General features: G+C 36.9%; 1 long non-coding RNA gene across 2 annotated transcripts in view; it reads left to right on the top strand.

Moving 5' to 3' along the window:
* LOC117034205 (uncharacterized) overlaps positions 1-22497 on the top strand; it is a 60935-nt gene that overhangs the window by 36143 nt on the left and 2295 nt on the right. For both annotated transcript variants that reach the window (XR_004425030.1, XR_004425028.1), the window contains exon 3: positions 17906-18048. This is a non-coding gene — a long non-coding RNA (uncharacterized LOC117034205). The remainder of the gene's footprint in view (positions 1-17905; positions 18049-22497) is intronic.

The raw sequence follows: 22497 nt of genomic DNA, 5'->3' as shown, positions 1-22497 counted from the left end.
TAATTAAAAAAAAAGATTTCCAGAAATTATCAGAACTATGGCTTATATCTAAATGTCCCTAGGTTACATGAGATGTCCCTACAGAGTTATAATAAATTGCCCAGACACTTGGATAAGCTAGCTGGAGTTAGTTTTTGGTTAGCTGCAATAAGAGTCTTAGCCAATACACTGTAGTTCAATTTTCTGAGACCTGATATTGGTCACAGCATGGTTTGGTGCATCTATGACCCCATGTAAATATTTAGGACAGTTTGGCTGTGGCTCTCCCTTTCTGTTAACTTTTTAAAAATATATAATAGCTTTATTGAGACATAATTCATATGCCATACAATTCACCTTTTACAAGTGTACAATTCAGCAGTTTTTTTGTATAGTCACAAAGTTGTGAAACCATAACTACAATCAAGTTTAGAATGTTTCCATTACTCCAGGAAGAAACCCCATACATTTTACTCTTAATCCGTAATCCTTCCATTTCCCCCATCAGTAGGCAACCACTAATTCACTTTCTGTCTTCATAGATTTGTCTATTTTGGACATTTGGAACCATATAATATGTGGTACTTTTTGTCTGACTTCTCTCACTTAGAATAATGTTTTCAAGGCTCATCCATGTGTTGTAACATATATCAGTACTTCATTCCTTTTTTATTGCTGAATAATACTCCACTGTATGGATATAGCACTTATTTATTTATTTATTCCTCAGTTCAAGGACATTTGGGTAGTTGTTTTTTGGTTTTTTGTTTGGTGGTGGTTGTTTTTTTGACTACTACAAGTAATGCTGCCAAGAACTTTCATGACCAAGATTTATAAAGACATGTATTTTGAATTCTTTTGGATATACACCTAACAGTGGAATTACTGAGTGTCAAATTGTTCTTGTCCTCCAGTCTTGCCTGCCTCTGTTCTTATTGCATATTCCTGGCTTTGGTAACAGATCTTCTCGTGACCAACTTCTTACCTTGGTCCATAGCCTGCAGCCTCTTTTAGAGTTTCCTTTTTCCCATGAAGGACAGTTCCTCAGTTACTCTAGTTCCCATCTCTGTATTAGCTGTCTCCACAGCTCCCAACAACTCATCCTGCTGGCCTATCTAGTTGCATACTCAGCCCTGCCCCAGTTCCCACACTCCGTACTTTGGAGTATGCCAGTCCTAGTTTGAGTTCTGACTCAACTGCTTAAAACCTGTGTAGTAATCCTGATATTTCTTGAGGGCTTACTTTCTTCCAGGCATTAGGCCAAGTGAACTACATGCATGACCTCATTTAATCCTAACACTTAGGTGTTTTAACTGTTACTGTCATGCCAATTTTTCAGGTAAGTAAACTGAAACTGAGGGTTTAAATAACATGCTTGAGGTCAAACATGCACGGCCTCTATTCAAAACTGTTCTTTTTAGAACTGGGATATTGCCTCATTTTCTTCCTATCAAAACTTGCTGGTCCTATGACTAACAAATATACATGAAAAACGTTCAAGAGCACTAGTAATAAAAATGCAAATTAAAATACAAAAGAGGTACCATTTGTCCCCTAACAAATTGGAAAATATTTTATTGTTTTTATTTTTTTTATTATTTCTTATTGATAGTTTCAGGTATACAAAACAACATAGTGATTAGACATTTACACACCTCACAGTGTAATAACCCCAAGAAGTCTACTACCTGTCTGTCACTGTACATAGATATTACAATACCATTGACTATATTCCCTGTACTGTACTTTACATTCCATCACTATATATATTTTCTAATTATAGTTGACTTTTAATATTATATTAGTTTCAGGTATACACTGTAGTGTTTAGGCATTTATATAATTTATGAAGTGACCCCCCCAATAAGACTAGTACCCATCTGACATAGTTTTTATAATATTATTGATTATATTCCCCATACTGTATTTCACCTCGCCATGACTATTTTGTAACCATCAATTTGTACTTCCTTATCTCTTCATCTTTTTCATCCATTCCCCAGTCCCCCTCCCTTCTGGCAACCATCAGTTTGTTCTCTGTATCTATGAGTCTATTTCTGTTTTGTTTGTTCATTTATTCTGTTCTTTAGATTCCACATATGAGTGAGATCACATAGTGTTTGTCTTTCTCAGTCTGACTTATTTTACTTAGCATAATATTCTCTAGGTCCATCCATGTTGTTGCAAATAGTAAGATTTCATTCTTTTTTATGGCCGAGTAATACTCCATTGTATAAATACACCACAGTGTCTTTATCTAATCATCTACTGATGGGGATTTTGGTTGTTTCTGTATCTTGGCTATTGTGAATAGTGCTGCAGTAAACACAGGGTTGCATGTATCTTTTCAAATTAGTGTTTTGGATTTCTTTGGATAAATACCCAGAAGTAAAATTGCTGGGTTCTATGGTAGTTCTATTTTTAATTTTTTGAGGAAACTCCATTCTGTTTTCCATAGTGGCTGCACCAATTTACAATCCTACCAACAGTGAACAAGGGTTCCCTTTTCTCCACATCCTGACCAACACTTGTTGTTTGTTGATTTATTGATGATAGCCATCCTGACAAGTGTGAGATAAAATCATTCATGAGATATTCTTAGGCAACATCTTAATCATGTCTTCTATTATTTTCTCACGTGTTTTTTACATTCATATTTTGTGTCCCTAAGATCATAAGTCATTTGCATTTATCCCCCAAAGCCCAGTGTCAGACCCAGAGTAGGTGCTCAGTTATCAAGCAGTGATAGTAGGCAGCATAAGGCACAAACAGTCCCTTAATGCTCGATGTGCATGATGTTAGTGAGTTTACATTTGTAGGAAAGGAGTAGGACATTTGGGGAAAATTGACATCCTAAATATGTTTAACTTTCCAATCCATGAACATAGTATGTTTCTTTATTTATTTAGGTTTTCTTTGATTTCTTTCATTAGCATTTTGTAATAATTATGTTATTAATTTTTATTTTAATTCCATATTGTCAGAAAATATCTTTCATATGATGTTAGTTCTTTTATGGTAGTTGAGGATATTTTTATGTTCTTGCTGATTTTCTGTCTACTTATTTTATTGGTTACTGAGAGAGAAGTGTTGATATCTCCAAATATAATTATGAATTTCTATATCTTCTTTTGATTGTGCCAGTTTTGATTTGTGTATGCTGAAGCTGTTATTAATTACATATGCATTATGATTATCTGTCCTCATGATGAAATGATCCTTTATCATTATAAAATGTCTCCCTTCATCTTTGATAATCTCTTTGTTCTGAAGTCTGTTGTTTGATATTAAGACAGCCATTCCAGCTTTCATAAGAATATGTAAGTGTTTGCATAAGATTATTAGTGTTTGCATAAATTTTCATATTGGCATTTACATGGCATATCTTTTTCTATCCTTGTACATTTAATCTCTCTGCGTCATTTACTTAATGGACGTCTCTTAAACAGCATATAATTGCTTCTTGCTTTTAAAAAAGTCTAGTTTGACAACCTCTGTCTTTTAATTAGAATATTTAATCGACTTACATTTCATATAATTTTTATCTGAATTTAAATTTTTATCTGAATTAGGCTAGTTTTAAATCTACCATCTTGCTATTTGTTTTCTATTTTTTTCATATGTTCTGTGTTCTTGTCTTCCTCCTTCCCTGCCTTCTTTTTGATTATTTGAGTGTTTTCCAGTATTCAAGTTTATCTCTACTATTGGCTTATTAGCTACACATATTCTTTGTTTCTATTGTTAGTGGTTTCTCTAGGATTTACAGTGTTCATCTTTAATTTATCATATTCTACCTTCAAATAATACAACTTCACATGTAATTTAAGAAAACTGATACTAGTATATTTTCATTCTCCTCCATATTTTGTGTTGTTTCCATACATTTTGCTTTTTTGTGAATTTTTCTACATTCATCATAATCCCTGAGATACATTGTTATTTTGTTTCTTTAAACAATTAGCTTTTAAAGAAATTAAGAAACAAGGAAAGTAGTCTTTTACGTTTACCTCCATATTTTTCATTTCTAGTACTATTTTGTATTCCTTTATTTACTCATTCATGCGTCCACCTGGCATTATTTTCTTTCAGTCTGAAGAACTATATTTAAAATTTCTTATAGAGCATGTCTGTTGGCAATAAATTCTCTGAGCTTTGTGTGTTGAAAATGCCTTTATTTCACTTTCACTTTTGAAGGATATTTTTGCTTAGTATAGATTCTAATTTGACAGGTTTTATTTTTTGTACAGCACTTTAAATGGTTCTTATATTGTGTTCTGGCTTGCATTACTTTTTATGAGAACCCAGAAGTTATTCTCTTTATTCCTTTATGTCATGCATATTTTTCCCTCTGGCTGTTTTTAAAGATTTTTTTCATTGGTTTTCAGATATTTGATTATGTTCTTCACTGTATATTCCTTTATTTTGATCCTCCTTGTGGTTCTTTGAGCTTCTTGGATCTCAAAGTTTATATTTTATTTATATTTATTTCGGAAATTTGAAAAAATTTTGTTCATTATTCAAGTACCATATTGTGACCATTATCCAAATAGTTTCCTGTCTCAATCTCTCTCACCTCTCCTTCTGGTGCTTGGATTTTACATATAGTAGATGACCTGATATTATCCAATAGATTGCTGAGACTTTGTTAAAAATTGTCTAGGCTTTTTTCCTCTATGCACTTTAGTTTGGATAGTTTCTATTGCCACATCTTCAAGTTCACTGATTTTTCTTTTCTGTGTCTCCATTTGATATTAAACCTACCTAGTGAAATTTTCAATTTATATATTTTATTTTGGGGTTCCAGAATTTTTATTTGAGTCTTTTTTGGACTTTCCATTTTTCTGTTGAGATTTCCTAATTGTTCCTTCATTGTGTTCATCTAATGAACATATTTATAATACTGTTTTAAAGTCTTTGTTGATAATAAGATTATTTCCAACATTTTGAGTTGTATTTCTAGGGACTAATCTTTCTGCCAGTTACAGATCATACTTTCCTGCTTCTTCACATATCAGGTAATTTTTTATTATATGGTGGACATTATGAATGCTGCATTATTGAATGCCTAAATTTTATTATTTTTTAAAATTTCATAATAGAGTTTTGGATTTTCTTCTCTCAGGGAATTAAGTTACTTGGGAATTAACCCTTTTGAGACTAGTTTTTAGGCTTTATTAGGGTAGATCTGTTCTACTGTACAGCTAAATTAGTCCTTCTCCTAAGATAGGATCTTTCTAAACCCTCTATTGAGACATTTTTTGTAAAGTATTTCTACTCCGGCTGGTTTAAACTTGAATATCTCCTAGCCCTGTATGAGATTCAGTAATTATTTAGCTCAGCGCTTGCTGATAGTTGTTTTCCCCTGATAACTGTTCTTTACTTAGCCTCTTTGAGTCTTGTCCTGTGCATGCAGAGTTTAGTATTTGACCAAAGACTCAAGATAGTCCCTATGCAGATTTCTGGAGTAGCTCCTTGGCACTGCTCCTTTATCTTCTTCGGTACTCTGCCCACAAATTCCAAGTAACTAACTAGCCCTAAACTCTGATTTCTGTCTTGTTAAGTCAAGGTTAGACTGCTTTGCTCTGTTTAAGCTACATCTCCTTATACCACAATCTAGAAATTAACTCCAGATACAAAGACAGGGCATATCAGACTCACGTCATTTTTTTCTCCTCTCAAGGACCACACTCCTGTAGTGTCTGGTACACAACATCTGAAAATAGTTATTTCATGTATTTTGTCCAGTTTTACGGTTGTTTACAGTGGGAGGGCTGCTTGAATATCAGTTTCTGTCATAGCTGGAAACATAAATCATTGCCTCTCAGCTGATTTTATATTTTTGATTTTGAGAGGTGATGGAAATGATCTAAGTAATGATTTTAGGGGTGGTTACATGACTATATACTTAGCACCACTCACTGATACTTTAGTATACAATTCTGTACTAAAAACTGGTACATTTTATTGTATGTAAATTATACCTCAATAAACCTCATAAAAAAGGCAAAATACAGATTTTTGAGACAAAGCAATATTATTAGGTATTTCAGGCACACAAAGAAGTATAGAGAATCACATCGGAAATGCCCTTATCACTTAAATTACAAAATAAGACAATATAAAGACAACCAGAATCTCCCTGTGTATCCCTCTCTTCCCTGCAGTTAACCACTATCATGGATTTTGTATTTACTGTCTTTATTATACTTGTTTTTATCATCTTACTTCATATATGTATATATTATCTTACTTTATATGTATGTATCTTAATAGATATGTTATTGTTTTCCTTGCTTTTAAACTTGACATACGTATTTCTTTCATCCATCTAGCTGTTTTTAAATGATAATGAATAGGCAGACCCACAAACATAATTATATTTATGAATTTCTAGCCTTGGGCCTGTACAGAAATGCACAAAGTTTACTAGACTGTCTACATTTTGAACCAACTACCCTTTCCTCAGGAGAGAAAGCCAAGGAAATCACTGTCATTTATTCCTCTGCCCAGGGGAAAAATATTAGTGAACACTCACTCTTGGCAAATGGCATGAAAGGCAATTTGCAAGCCTGGCCCTGTTCCAACAGCTGTAGTAAAGACTCATGCGCCGAGGGGTGACGAGGGTTTAGCCGCTCCCATTGCCCTGAGTCAGTAGGCCTAGTGGTGCCTGGTGTCAGCAGTTTCCGGTCAGAGAGTGACTTGCTGGATACCCTCCTGCTTCCTGCTAGATGGAAGTGAGTGTCTCAGGAAAATTGATTCCAGCCCTCAGATCCAGACCAGACCATTAACTCTGTAAATATTAATTCCTTAATAAGGGTTAAAAATATCTGTAGTTCCTTCCCTATATGACTTCTCTTTATGAGGTCCAGCCCACATGCCCTAGCCATCCTCCAGAGCACAGGTTCAAATGGCATCTCCTTCCTCACACCCGCCCTGATTCCCCCATTGAAAATGATGGTTGCTTCTTTTGGCTTTTATCTGTGTTTCTTTTATCATTTTCTACATGTGCTATATTTATTTCAATAGTTGCTATCGTGTTTCCTCTGTTAAAGCCAGGGACCTGCATATGCCAATTTCTCTTTGTATCCATCCACTTGCCCCCACCTCTTACCTTCACTCTCAGGGCCTACTAAAATATCTAATCCCATAACAGTGTATTGAATAAATGAATGAATGATTTTAACAGATTTTTTTTTTGTTTCACTTTATCACACCAGGAACAAAACAGAAACTCTTTGTTCCTGAAATGACTCTGTATAACATTTGTATTATCGAGTTTAATCCACAGTTTCATGCCTTTGGTTCATGTAACTCCTCAAGAAAAAGCCAATCACTGCAATCACTAGCAAGACCACAGCTCATAAACACAGCCGGATCCTGCTGAATGAGTTTTATTTTCTCATAACCATCGCTTATTCTAAGTAGAGTTTCATTTTCTTTTCCATTGTTCTTTTGAGCTATACCCAGCTCCTCCTCCGTCTATGTCTTGATTTCCCAACAGATCAGTTTTGATTACTAGTAGGGTGGTTAAATTTCCTGAAATGCCACACAGCTGGGTCCAAAAGTCTAACCAGAAACGAGAAGGACATCAGACAGAAGAGCCTATTTTCAAAGTTGCCAGACCACATGAAATTCAGAAGCATTAACTAACCTCTTTGAAGGTTAAGGAAAAATGTAACCAGAAATAGTGATGAAAAATATGTCTACATTATCACACACATGCACATGTGCACACACACACACACACACATCCTTTTTTGTACATTTTTCTTTTTACTTCATGCCAAGCATAATAAATTTCTATATTGGTCAGTGAAATCAGTTCCTACTTATTAATGTGGAACTCCCATTAATAAGTAAATAAGGTAGAACAGAATTAATTTGTCAGTTATAAAAGTTATTTTTTGTCAAAATACTTTTAAAATGATATGAAGCTAAAAAACTTATAGACACACAAAAGACTCTCCTCCTCTTCCACTCTGTTTTTATCCCCAGCAACAACTCACCAACAACTATTCTACCATTTTTTCTAATATTTTTTCTAGTGTCTACCTCTATTTCCAAATATTATGCACATATTGTTATTTCTTACTTTCTCAGTTTTAGAAAATATTCATTTCCTGTTATAGAAGTTGCATTCTTAGCACCCTTTGTATATACCTCCACCCTTTTCTTCCTCCCCATTGTGTAGGGAATGTCACAATTTTCAGTTTATTAATGTGCAGTGTTTACTTTATTATGACTATTTTGGTATTGTTCACTTCTGAGTCCAAGTACTATATAATATATTATGAACGGCATTTTTATTGTCCTCCTCCCTCAGCTTTACTGAGGTATGACTGACAAAGTAAAATCATATATATTTGAGATGTATAATATGATGTTTTGATATACATATTCATTGTGAAATGATTACCACAATCAGACTTATTAACATATACATCACTTCATATAGTTACATTTGTGTGTGTGTATATATGTGCGTGTGAGATCTACACTTGAGATCTACTCTCTTAGCAATTTTCAAGTATACAGTACGTTATTATAACTACAGTCACCTTGCTGTACATTAGGTATCCAGAATTTATTCACCTTATAAGTGAAGGTTTGTATCGTTTGACCAACATCTTCTTTCCCCGCCACCCCCAGCCACTGGTAACTATCATTCTGCTATCTTTTACTATGTTACTATGAGTTCAACTAAGATTCCACCCATAAGTGATACCATGAAGTAGTTGTCTTTTGTGTTTAGCTTATTTCACTTAGCATAATGTCCTCCAGGTTTATCCATGCTGTCACAAATGACAGGATTTCTTTTGTTCTCATGGCTGAGTAATATTCCATTGTATATATGTATACACACCACATTTGCTTTATCCATTCGTCTGTTGATGGACACTTAGATTGTTTCCATATCTTGGCTATTGTGAATGTGGGAGTGCCAATATCTCTTTGAGATAATGATTTTATGTCCTTTGGAAGTATATACCCAGAAATAGGATTGCTGGTAGCATGGTAGTTGTATTTTTAATTTTTTGAAGAACCTTCATACCGTTTTCCATAGTGGCTGCACCAATTTACATTCCCATCAACAGTGCACAAGGGTTTCCTTTTCTCCACATCCTCTCTAACACTTACTATTTCTTGTCTTTTTGATAATAGTCATTCTAACATGTATGGGGTGATATCTCATTGTGGTTTTGATTTGCATTTCCCTGATGATTAGTGATGTTGAGCATCTTTTCATATAAATGTTGACCATTTGTATATCTTCTTTGGAAAAATGTCTCTTCAGATTCTGTGCCCATTTTTTAAATCAGGTTATTTGGTTTTTTTCTATTGAGTTGTACGAGTTCCTTTTTTAAAAATTGTAACCCCTTATCAGTTACATAGTTTGCAAATACTTTCTCCCATTTCATAAATCTCCTTTCATTTTGTCGATTGTTTCCTTTGCGGCACAGAAACGTTAGTTGGATGTAGTCTCATTTGTTGATTTTTGCTTGTGTTACCTGTAGTTTTGGTGTCAAATAAAATAAAAACAAATGATTGCCAAGACCAATGTCAAAATCTTTTTCAGTGTTTTCTTCTAGGAATTTTGTGTTTTCAGGTCTTAGGTTTAAGTCTTTAATCTATTTTGAGTTGATTTTGGTGTATGGTGTAAGATAAGGATCCATTTTCATTTTTCTGCACGTGGATATCCACTTTTCCTAACAATATTTTTTGAAGAGACTATCCTTTCTCCATTGTGTATTCTTGGCACCATTGTTAGTTGACTTGGCATTGCGTATTCTTGGCACAAAGATTAGTATATATATAGATATATATCTATGTATATATATACACATTTATCTATATATATAGATATATGTGTGTGTGTATATATCTATCTATCTATCTATATGTATATGTGTATATATATATATATGTGTGTGTGTGTGTGTGTGTGTGTATATATATATATGGGTTTATTTTGGGGATCTCAATTCTGTTCCATTGATATATGCTTCTGTCTTTATGCCAGTACTATAGTGTTTTGATTACTGTAGCTTTGTAATATAATTTGAAATCAGGATGTGTGATGCCTATAGCTTTGATCTTCCTCAAGATTGTTTTAGCTATTCAGGGTCTTTTGTGGTTCCATGTGAATATTCAGATTGTTATTTGTTGGTATTTTTTTGTTTTCAATTACTGTGGAAAATGCCACTAGAATTTTTGGTTTTTTTTTAGGAGGGCACAGCTTACAGTGGCCCATGTGTGGAATCAACCCACAACCTTGGTGTTATCAGCACCACGCTCTAACCAACTGAGCTAACAGACCACCTGCCACTAGAATTTTGATATGGATTGCTTTGAATCTGGAGATCACATGGTAGTAGTTTGGGTAGTATCATTTTAACAAAATTAATTCTTATGATCCATGAACACGGAATAGCTTTCCTTTTGTTTGTGTTTCTTCAGTTTCTTTCATCAATGTCTTGTAGTTTTCAGGGTTCAGATTGTTCATTTCCTTGGATAAATTTATTCCTAAGTATGGTACTGACTTTTCTTGCCTAATTGTTCTGAGTAGGACTTCCAGTACGATGTTGAAAAAGAGAGGTGAGAGTAGGCACCCTTCTCTTTTTCCTTATCTTAGAGAAAAAGCTTTCAGTTTTTTCTTTTGCTGAGGGTTTGTCATATATGGCCTTTATTAAATTGAGGTACTTTCCTTCTATACCCATTCTATTGAGAATTTTTATCATAAATGGTTGATGTATCTTGTCAAATGCTTTTTTCTACATCAATTGAGATGATCATATGATTTTTACCTTTTATTTTTTTAATGGGGGGTATCATGTTGATTGATTTATGAACCATCCTTGTATCCCTGGAATGAATTCCATTTGACTGTGGTGTATGATCCTTTTAATGTATTGTTGTATTCAATCTGCTAGTATTTTGTTGAGGATTTTTGCATCTGTGTTTATTGGAGATATTGGCCCATAATTTTCTTTTTGTGTGTGACGTTCTTGTCTGTTTTTTTTTTATCAGAGTAACATTGGACTCATAAAAATGAATTATGAAGCATTCCTTCCTCTAGAATTTTTTAGAAGAATTTGAGAAGGATAAGTTTTAAATCTTGAATGTTTGGTAGAATTCACTAGTGAAGCCACCTGGTCCTGGACATTTTTTTTGGGGAAGTTTTTGATTACTGTTTCAATTTCCTTGACAGTGACCTGTCTATTCAAGTTTTCTAATTCTTCATGATTCAGTCAAGGAAGGTTGTATGCATCTAAGAATTTATTTCTTGTAGGTTGTCCAATTTGGTGGCATATAGTCTTTCATAGCACTCTTTTATAATCCTTTGTGTTTCTGTGGTATCTTATAATTTTGCCTCTTCTTTCATTTCAGATATTATTAATTTGAGTCTTCTTTTTTCCTTCGTGAGTCTACCTAAATGTTTGTCAATTTTGTTCACTCTTTAAAGAATCAGCTCTTTGTTTCATTAATTTTTGTATTGTCTTTTAATTCTCTGTTTCCTTTATTTTCCCTCTGATTTTTATTATTTCTTTCCTTCTACTGACTTTGGGCTTTGTTTCTTCTTTTTTTTCCTAGTTCCTTAAGATGTTAGATCGTTTATTTGAGATTTTTCTTGTTTCTTAAGGTAGGCTTGTATTGCTATAAACTTCTTAGTTCTGTTTTTGCTTTATTACAAAGATTTTGATATGTTGTATTTTCATTTTCATTTGTCTCTATGTATCTTTTGATTTCTTCTTTTATTTCTTCATTTACCCAATAGTTATTCAGTAGCACGTTGTTTAAGTTCCACATGTTTGTGATTTTTCTTCTTGTAGTCGATTTCTAGTTTCATACCACTGTGATCAGAAAAGATGCTTGGTATGATTTCAATCTCCTTAAATTTATTGAGACTTGTTTCGTGTCCCCCCATATTGTGTATCCTTGAGGATGTTTCATGTGTACTTGAGAAGAATGTGTATTCTGTCATTTGGGGTTGGGAAGTTCTATAAATATCAATGAAGTCCATCTGGTCTAATATGTCATTTAAGTCTGATATTTCCTTGTTGACTTTCTGTCTGGATGATCTTTCCATGAATGTAAATAGAACGTTCGAATTTCCTACTATTGTTGTGTTTTTGTCTGTTTCTACCCTGAAATCTGTTAATAATTTTTTTTTTATTTTGGTGCTCCTAGGTTGGGTGCTTATATATTAATAAATGTTATATCTCCTTGATGGATTGTCCCCTTTATCACTGTAAAATGTCCATCTCAGATTCTTGTTACCTTCCTTGTCTTGAAATCTATTTTTGTCTGATATAAGTATGGCTACACTGCTTTTCTATGGCTACTATTTGCTTGGAGTGTCATCTTACATCCCTTCCCTTTGAGCCTATATTTGTTTTTCAAGCTGATATGAGTCCCCTGAAGGCAGCATACATATATTTGGGTCTTGGTTTTTAATCTATCCAGCTACTCTGTGCCTTTTGATTGATGAGTTCAGTCTATTTACATTTAGGGTGATTATTGATATATGAAGATTTATAAAGTCATTTTTATGTTGTTTTTTTTTTAAAGATTTTATTGGGGAAAAGTAACAGGACTTTATTGGGGAACAGTGTGTATTTCCAGGACTTTTTCCAAGTCAAGTTGTTGTCCTTTCAGTCTTAGTTGTGGAGGGCGCAGCTCAGCTCCAGGTCCAGTTGCCATTGCTAGTTGCAGGGGGCGCAGCCCACCATCCCTTGCAGGAGTCGAACCGGCAACCTTGTGGTTGAGAGGACGCGCTCCAACAGAGCGGCAGCAGCTCAGCTCAAGGTGCTGTGTTCAATCTTAGTTGCAGGGGGCACTGCCCACCATCCCTTGTGGGAGTCGAGGAATCGAACTGGCAACCTTGTTGTTGATAGGCTGCAATCCAACCAACTAAGCCATCCAGGAGGCAGCTCAGCTCAAGGTGCTGTGTTCAATCTTAGTTGCAGGGGCAGAGCCCACCATCCCTTGCGGGACTCGAGGAGTTGAACTGGCAACCTTGTGGTTGAGAGGCCACTGGCCCATGTGGGAATCGAACCGGCAGCCTTCGGAGTTAGGAGCATGGAGCTCCAACTGCCTGAGCCACCGGGCTGGCCCCCATTTTTATCTTTTGTTTTCTGGTTGCTCTGTATCTCCATTGTTTCTTTTCTCTTATGGTTTTGTCAGCTATTTTGGTTTGGTGATGTTTCTATGTTTTTACCCATTTCCTATTTTTTTGTCTCAGCTCTGGATTATTGTTTTGTGGTTACCATGAGGTTTGTATAAAATGTCTCCCAGATAAATAGTCCTTTTGTTATGATAGCATTTTATCTTCATTTGGTTATACAAGTTAAGTCTTTCTCTTCCTCTCTTTTACGTTTTTGTTGTCACAACTTATTGAATTTTATGTCATGTATTCATTACTAAATTACAGTAACTATAGTTATTTTTAATGCTTTTCCTCCTTTAACCTTTATGTTATCATTAAGTGTTTAATATCCTATTCTGAAATAGAGTTGTAACCTCCTGCTTTTCTCTGTCACTCAGTTTTGTATATGTTTGTCTTTTTGTTTCAGGTAGAAGGACTCCTATCAACATTTCTTGTAATGCAGGTCTTGTGGTGGTACATTCCCACAGCTTTTGTTTCTCTAGGAAAGCCTTTATTTCTCCTCCATATCTAAAGGATAACTTTGCTGGATATATTATTCTTGGCTGGTGGTTTTATTCTTTCAATATTTTGAATATATCATTCCACTCTCTGTTAGCCTATAGTGTTTCTGCTGAGAAATCTAATGATAATTTGATGGAGTTTCCTTTGTAGGTTACTGTCTTTTTCCCCCTGGATGTCCTGAGAATTCTTTGTTTACCATTAACTTTTGACAGTTTTAGTATAATGTGTCTTGGAGAAGGTCTTTTTGCATTGAGATAACTAGGTGTTCTGTTACTTTCTTGTACCTGAATGTTTAGTTCCATCCCTAGGTTTGGGAAGTCTTGATCAATTGAATAGGTTCTCTGTTCCCTGCTCACTCTCTCTCCTTCTGGAATACCTATATCTTTATGTTGCTCCTTCTAATGGAGTCAGACAGTTCTTATAGACTTCTTTCATTTTTTAAAAAAACAACTTAGTTCTTTTTTTTTTTTTAATTTATTGGGGTGACAATTGTTAGTAAAATTACATAGATTTCAGGTGTACAATTCTGTATTACCTCATCTATAAATCCCATTGTGTGTTCACCACCCAGAGTCAGTTCTCCTTCCATCACCATATATTTGATCCCTCTTACCCTCATCTCCCACCCCCCACCCCCCTTACCCTCTGGTAACCACTATTGTCTGTGTCTATGAGTTTTTGTTTGTTTGTTTGTTTGTTTGTTTTTTTACTTAGACGTTTATCCTTTATATCCCTCACACTGTGGACCCCCCGCCCCCCATCCACTATCTCTCTGACATCGCACCGAGCCATCCCATAGTTCTCTTTTCTTACACCTGAATTATGTCTAGATTTCTATCTTTGAGCTCACTAATTCTCTCTTCTATCTAGTCTGCTCTATTTCCAATGTTTTCTAATGCATTCTTAATCTCATTTATTAAGTTCTTCAGCTCCAGAATTTCTGTTTGGTTCTTTATTATGGTTCCAATATCTTTGGTAAAGTACTCCTTTTGTTCATTAATTTTCTTCCTGAGCTCATTGAACTGTCTTTCTGAGTTTCCTTATATTTCATTGAGTTTCTTAATGACAGCTATCTTGAATTCTCTGTCATTTAAATCACAGTCTTCCATGAATTTGAGTTTAGTGTCTGGAGACTTGTCATTTTCTTTTTGTGTTATTACGTTACCTTGGTTGTTCATGGTACATGATAGATTGTTCCTCTGCTGGCACATTTGAAGTAGTGAATTCTTTTCTTATTTAGGTACCATTTTGATCTTAGTTCAGCAGGTTGATAATTAGAGGTCTTTCTTTTGTTTTCCAGTAGATGGTGCTACAGCACAAATTTTTGTGTTCTCTTACCTGCACTACTTGCTCCTATGGTGTCACGGGCGGTGGTGCTAAGGCCGTGGGAATCATTGCCTAGATGACTGGGGTAGTGGGTGTCCCCACTGTGTCCAGGTCATCCTGGTCTCAAGGCACTGATCACCCTGGTTGGGGATGTGGTGGTAGTGCGGGTGGGGCACAAGTGTGTGGGCCCACCGCACTGCCACCTTGTTCCTTATGGCCAGTAGCAGCACTGTGAGGTGGCTGGGAGGCCACAGACACAGATGTGTCTCCACTGCTGCTGCAATGGAGAAAGAGGGAGCCAGATTTTGGGGTACCCATGCTGCTTCTTTACTTCTTACCCTCTAGCAGGTTGCAGTATGCAAACTCCTTCACTTCTGCTGCATTATCTGGGGCTGAGGTGCCTCGAACCTGCATCTGTGGACACCATCCCTGTCCAACTTCCTGCATGTGTTCCATTATGCCCACTTCCAGATGTACTGATGGATGGATCTCTCTGTCGTGTTTGTGTGTTGAACAGAAGAACCTTTGTTAGGTTACAGATATCCAACTAGTTGTAAATTTAAGAGGTCTTCTCACTCTGCCATGATATTTATTTACATCCTTTATTTGTATTATATATTAAATAGTTTTCTTCCCCCATATTCTCTAGTCTCTCTGCAACTTCTATTATTACCAAAACTCCTGAAATTATCTTCTAATTTTTTTCTTATCACCCATAATTTCCACCTCTTTTGTGTTTTGTAGTCTATTAAATTTTCTGGGAATTTTCTTCAACTTTCAACCCTTTATTTAACTTCTATTCATGTTTTTAATTTTGAAGAGTTATGTCTCATCATCTTGGTTTTATCTTATCATCTTGGTTTTTTCTTGTTGTTCTTGGTTTTAGATGTAATAATTCTGGTTCATAAATGGAATATTTTATCTTATTACTCTAATGCCATTAAGATAATTGTAAAATATTTTTGTTCTGTTCCCTCTTTTATACTAATCCCTCCACTATAACTTTTTAACTGAGATATAACTTACTTACTGAACTGTTTATAGAATTCTATTTTACAGCTTGATGAACTTTTTATAATATTGACTATATTCCCTATGCTGTACTTTACATCTCCATGACTATTTTGTAACAGCCAATTTGCACTTAATTCCTTTACTTTTTTCACCCAGGCCCTAACCCCCTCCCACTGTGTCTATGAGTTTATTTCTGTTTTGTTTATTTTGTTTTCTAAATTGCATATATAAGTGAAATTTTATGGTATTTGTCTTTATCTGTCTGACTTATTTTACCTAGCATAATACTCTCTAAGTCCATCCATGTTATCACAAATGGTAAGATTTCATTCTTTTTTATGACCGAGTAATAGTCCATTGTACATATGTACCACATCTTTATCCAATCATCTATCAATGGACACTTGGGGCTTATTTTCTTATCCATTCAACTGCCCTGTGCCTTGATTGGAGCATTGAATCCATTTAAAGTAATTATTGATGAGTATGTAGTTATTGCTATTTTATGTATTTTCTTCTGCTTAAAGAAGTCCTTTTAACTTTTTTTGTAATACTGATTTGGTGATGATGAACTCCTTTATCTTTTTCTTGTCCGAGATGCCTTTTGTGGTTTTAATTGAGTATTTTATATAATTCCATTTTCTCTCCTTTCTTAGCTTCTTAGCATATCAGTTTTGCTTCTTTTCTAACATGCACCCTAGAGTTTGCAATATACATTTACGTCCACTTTTGAATAACACTACACTGCTTTACCAGAATTGTGAGTACTTTTTAATAACAAAGTAATTTTAATTCCTCTCATCCCTGTTATCATTGCTGCCATCATTTCTCTTATACATGAGTATAGAGGCCCAAGAGTGTGTGTTGATATGTACATAAGCATACATATGTACATACATAATACATTAATTGAATAGCACTGTTGCTATTATTTCAAATAAACTGAGGGGACGAAGAGGCATAAAACAGGATTTTCAGGGCAGTGAAGCTACTCTGTTTGATATTATAATGGGACACATGTCATACATTTGTCTAAATCCACAGAATATACACCACCAAGAGTGATGAACCCTAATGTAAAATATGGACTTTGAGTAATAATGATGTGTCCATGTAGGTTCATGGATTCTAAAAATGTCCCAATCTTGTGCTGGATGGTGATAGTGGGGAAATATGTGTGTGTGATGTCCCAAAAGTGTTTGTGCAGTTTAAGTTTCACTAACTTCAGAGAAGTAAGTGCTACAGACTTACCCCCAAGATCATTTGAAGGTTTAGTTCTTTACATTTATTTTATACTGATTTGTTTTGTGAATGTTGAATAACGAATTACTCATTTTAATTGAGTCAGCCACTCTAATTGAAGAGAGTAAATGCTAAGTGAAATAAATTAAAATTTGCTATTCAACATTCAGAAAACTAAGTATAAAAGAACTTTATACTTAGTTCTTGTAAGGCAAAACATTCTATAGGAAAGATGGATTTGAGAATATATATGACCCCGCATGTAAATGTCTGGGTACAAGCAAATATTCCAAGCAGTATTTTAGACTTTCAAGGTAGTGGATGGGATTAGCCCCAAGTCAAGTTCTCCACACGGTAAAGGGTAATATCTGGGTTACAGGTGGAACAAGCAGAACATTTCATTAAGGTAAATACATGATACGATGAAAGATGGATTGGAAAATAAGAAGGCAGGGGAGGGCAGAGGGACCTACAGGCCCAAAAGGGGTGGAAGAATCTGCTGAGCTGGTGGGTAGGTAGAAGCTGTGTCACAACCCTTTGTGACTCTTCGATGGTCTGTGATGCAGGCCAGGCAATAAAGTCAAGAATCTGTATTCTCAGAGCTCTGTTGCCTCAGGCAGCTTGTCATTCAGATAATGGAATTCACACAATGGAATATTTTCTCATTTCTAATAGCCTTGTCTGAACTTCGGCTCAACATCCTCAAATATTAATCTCACTTGCCTGTATATGGGTCCTGATCGCTCCGTCTGTTCCTGTGCCACCTGGTGGGGATTCCATCTTTACCACCCATCTGAGAAACCAAAAACACCCAAAAGGTAAGGAACCCTGAACAAGCCCCATTAGTTTCTTTAGTGTTGTTTCCATTTCTGGTCCCCCCTTTCAAAATGAGCATGGTTGGCTCAGAGTAACACCTGAGGTGGGGCGTTTGAGAGAATAGGCAGGGTCAGGCTAGAGTTCAGCAGCGACTGTTTCCTTAGAAGCTCATGGACCATGTGGGTGTGGTAGAGGAATGATTCCAGGATCAAACTCCAAACAGTGATTTCCTGGCTTGGGCTATTCAGAGATTTTGGAATCTCTGCAAAAGAAGAGAGTTCCCCAGTACATCGAGTCATATTCCCACGTCAGGCATCACTCCGCCGAGCCTTCTTCTGTGTTGGGCTGATCAGGAGAGCAATGCTGAGCCACTGAGAGCTTCTGAGCAGAGACTGGAGCCTGAGCTCTGCCCAGGTTACTGGGTCCTTCCTATCTGAGACAGGAGAGATGAGACTGTTGGCCTCAGATTCTTCACCCTCCTTGGGCAGAGGACTTCTGACTGAGAATACCAAGTGTGGACCTCGTAGACAAAATCCTTCCTTGAGTTTTTCAAAGAAGTAAAAATTGAAAACATTTTGAACCCATTAAAGCTGATAAAAGGAACACAAAGTTCCGTAATTAAAATAGTCATTTTGTTTTTTGATCATTAATATCTGAGTTTTCCATGGAGAGAAGTGACAGAAATGATGATTCTTTTTCTCAGCATCAGGGTAGAGCCAAGAGAAGAAGGAAAGGTGGGAAATGGAAAGGTAAGGTTATGCCTATTTCACTTGAACTCTCCAAGGGTGACCGTTTCTTCCTTTCCATGAAGTCCCAGGTCCATGATGATGTCTAAGGATAATAGTTGCTAGATACGGTCCCTCCACAGAGGAGAGGCTCATGGGAAGGCAGTCAGACCTTGAGTCACTTCTCAGGCCCCTCCTCTGGCATCCCTGGGCATGAGCAGTGATGGACCTGAACAATGGACATTGCCCAATAGATGTCGAGAGTTAGAACTTCTGGCTCCTGGCTTTTAAGTACTTTGACCTCTTGGATGATCAGATTCCTCTTTGATGTAACCCTGACCTGATTCACAGAGTAGTTTTGAGCATGAAATGAGATCATGTATGTGAAAGTACTTTACAAATGAAGTGACAGACACATGGGAACCTTGTTAATACTATCATCGATCATTTGACCTCATCTACTGATTCTTGGGGCGTTTACAGTCTAATAATCACGATGGTCTCTCATTAAGGGACTCCTGTATACCTATGCTTCTACCTTCATTCCATATAACTCACTCTCCTGGTTTCCCAGGTTGGAGCTATTACCAGAGGGCAGACAAGGAGAAAAAGAGGGTGATTTCTTTTCTATCCTGAAACGGTGACTAATCTTTCCCCCTTTCCTGATCCGTCTTTAGCACTTCCAGGGACTCAGTGCAGCCTTAGCTATGGGGTGGGGCAGCCATAGGAACAGGGATGGGAATGAAGGCCTGGGGTGAGTGTTATTGAGTGTACTGTGAAGTCAGGGATGTGGAACAATGTGAAGGGCAGCAGGCTTCATTCAGGTAGCCCCGCCCCCATAGGGCCATGAGGTCCTCTTTGTTCTGATCTGGCTGTAGCTTGGTACGTCCTGTCTCTTGCAGCCCCCTGCACCAGCATCATGGTACCATGTGCTTTTGTCAGCTGTTATGTCCAGACCCCTTCTGTCAGGTGAGCAATAGCAACCGCTGAAGTCAACTGTTCCAAGGCCCTGGAAGATCCTACTCCCTGTGTGTCCCCTTTGGCTTCCACAGCTCCTGTGACTGAGTCATTCTTCACTCTGTATCCTGCCTTCTTAGTAATCCCATCAACCTGAGCCTTTCCCATCACGACACCCAATTCCCTTCCCTGCTCCAATAACCCCCTTAGCTGACTTTCTTTCAACTTCACTACCGGGTCACTCTCTGCCACCAGAACCTTTCCTACATTGAAATCCAAATTCCAGTGGACCATTCCCCTTGCCTTTGCCCCTCCCCCACCATGACACTCAGAGCACAGGTCCTGTTGTCCAACCAGAGGCCACTGTCTCTGAATACCATCTTTTCACCGGATCCTCCTTTTCCCCAAGATATCAACTCCTTACCAAGTTTATAACAGACAATGATTCCAATTCATTTGCCTGTCATCAAAACCCACCAATGCTATTTCATCACCAACAGGCTGCACTTTCACTGACTCAATCTAAATCGATTTCCATTTTATTGAAGCCTATTCCAAAGGACTCATTTCCACACAGTCCTCGTGCATTTTCCACTTATATCCGAACAATCAGAGGCACTGACCATTCATTCAAACCTGTCAATTTCAGACATCCTGTTGGCAGGCATATGCCAGTAACGCGCTCCTTCCACATTATCACACACTGATTGTTTCCCTCCACTTGCCAGACCTCTCTCTGGGGAGACTGGTACCAAGCACATGGAGGCCAGTAGCCATTCTTTCCTCAGCCTTAATATCCAGGCACACGTGGGGAGAAACGAGTAAGAGAATGGCTTTTCAGACTTTCGAGGGACCATTTTCAAAACGTGACAGAGGATCAATAGACACCTTCATAAATTTCATTGCAGTCACTTGAGGTGCAGGATACCACAGCCCCCTAAACTGGCTGGAACATCAAAGACAAAATAGAGCAGCTGCACACTAGCCAGCAGCTTTTATGTCAAGACTTTGTGGGAAAACTTGCAGAATATACCCAGTTCTTCTAGGATCTTCTTTGCACAGAGTCCCTAGTGACTACTCTCCTGGTTTTAGGAAGTAGTCCCAACTAGTCTTGCTTTCTCTTATTGGAATCTAATGTTTCTGCAGAGAAAAATGCAGCATCCAGGATAACCATCTCCTCCTTTTTCCTTCCCCTACTCAGTGTACCACCTTTGCCTTAACTTATGCCATCCCAATCAATCGGGTTGTTTACTCTCAACCTTTTAAATACTTCACACTCTCTTGCATTCATGGTTTCGAAGAAGTCAGTTGTAATTCTTATGCTTGCTCCTCTATCGGTCGGGTCAGGTGTGTTTTTCCTCTGCCTTCTTTCGGGATTTTTTCATCCTTTGACTATCTGTAATTTGAAAATATGCCTCCATGTGGTATTTTATTATTCTGTTTGGTGTTCTCTGAGATCCCTGGATCTGTGGTTTGGTGTCTTAGTCTGTTCAGGCTGCTGTAACAGAATACCATAAACTGGGTGTCTCGATAAACAAGATTTATTCCTCCCAGTTCTAGAAGCTGGTTAAGTCCAAGATAGACACTGCCAGTGTCTGGTGAGGGCCCAATTCCTGGTTCAGTGTGCTCATATGGTGTAAAGAGCAAGGGAGCTCTGGGGTCTCTTTTATATGTTAAGTCATAGCTTTTGGAATTGTCCTTGGATGTTTAGATATTCTGGATTGTTTTTCTTTTCTCTTTTTCAGTTTGGGCATTTTCTATTGAGAATTCCTCAAGCTCGGAGAATCTTTCCTCAACTATGCTCTATTAATAAGCCATTAAAGGCATTCTTCCTGTTACAGTATTTTTGATCTCTAGCATTTTTTTTACAATCTGTGGTTACATGTTCCTGTATGTAATTTATGTTAGTCCTTAGCATACTAAATATAACTTTTAAATTCAGTCTATTAATTCCAACATCCCTGCCATGAGTCTGGATCTAAAGCTTCTCTTCAATCTGATCTCTTTGCCTTTTAATATTTTGAAAGCTGGACATGATGTACGACGTAAACGGAACTGCTGTACATAGGCTTTCAGTGATGTGTGATTAAGGTGGGCAGAGGGGAAGTGGTTTATAGTCCACTTCCCCTCTATGCGGAGGTCTGAGTCTTAAGTGCGCCTACTGCCTCCTTACTGTAAACTTTACAACTTTAGTACAGAATGCTCTGGTACATTTCAGTGGTTCCTTTTCCTATCCCAACAGAAGCACAAGGGGACTCCTCTCCAACACTGGCATTAACTAGTTGAGCCCTTGGAGGCAAAACTCACAAACAGGAGGATCCTATGACTGGGTCCCCTTGGAGTTTTCGCCTCAGACATACCCACACTGGGCCATCAACTCAGTTCAGGTTTTCTTATCCCGGCACTGGTTTTCAGATTTCTGCTTGCAGGTTTCTGCTCCAGTAAATCCGATTTTTCTCTCCAATTTTGGGAGCAGCAGTTTGCCCTTTGACCTTACCTCTTGGTGATTTAAAAATAACTGTTGAATTTTTAGTTTGTTCAAGTTTGTTCAGCTTTTTACTTAAGATTGGAGTGGTGACTTCCAAGTTCCTTACATGCCAGATTGGAAATCAAAGTCATTGATAACTTTTTCAAACAACACATTTAGACTGAAGCTGAGAATTATACTACACAAATAGTTTTCAAAATAATCCTCTATACTGCCTGATAGTGTTTTGAGGGAAGAGGAGATAACAGTATTTATGAATCTGATAACCTTTTTAGCTTTAA

Source organism: Rhinolophus ferrumequinum, chromosome 2 (assembly GCF_004115265.2).
Source record: "Rhinolophus ferrumequinum isolate MPI-CBG mRhiFer1 chromosome 2, mRhiFer1_v1.p, whole genome shotgun sequence".
In the NCBI taxonomy this organism is placed as follows: Eukaryota; Metazoa; Chordata; class Mammalia; order Chiroptera; family Rhinolophidae; genus Rhinolophus; species Rhinolophus ferrumequinum.
This window is presented reverse-complemented; position numbering and strand designations above follow the sequence as displayed.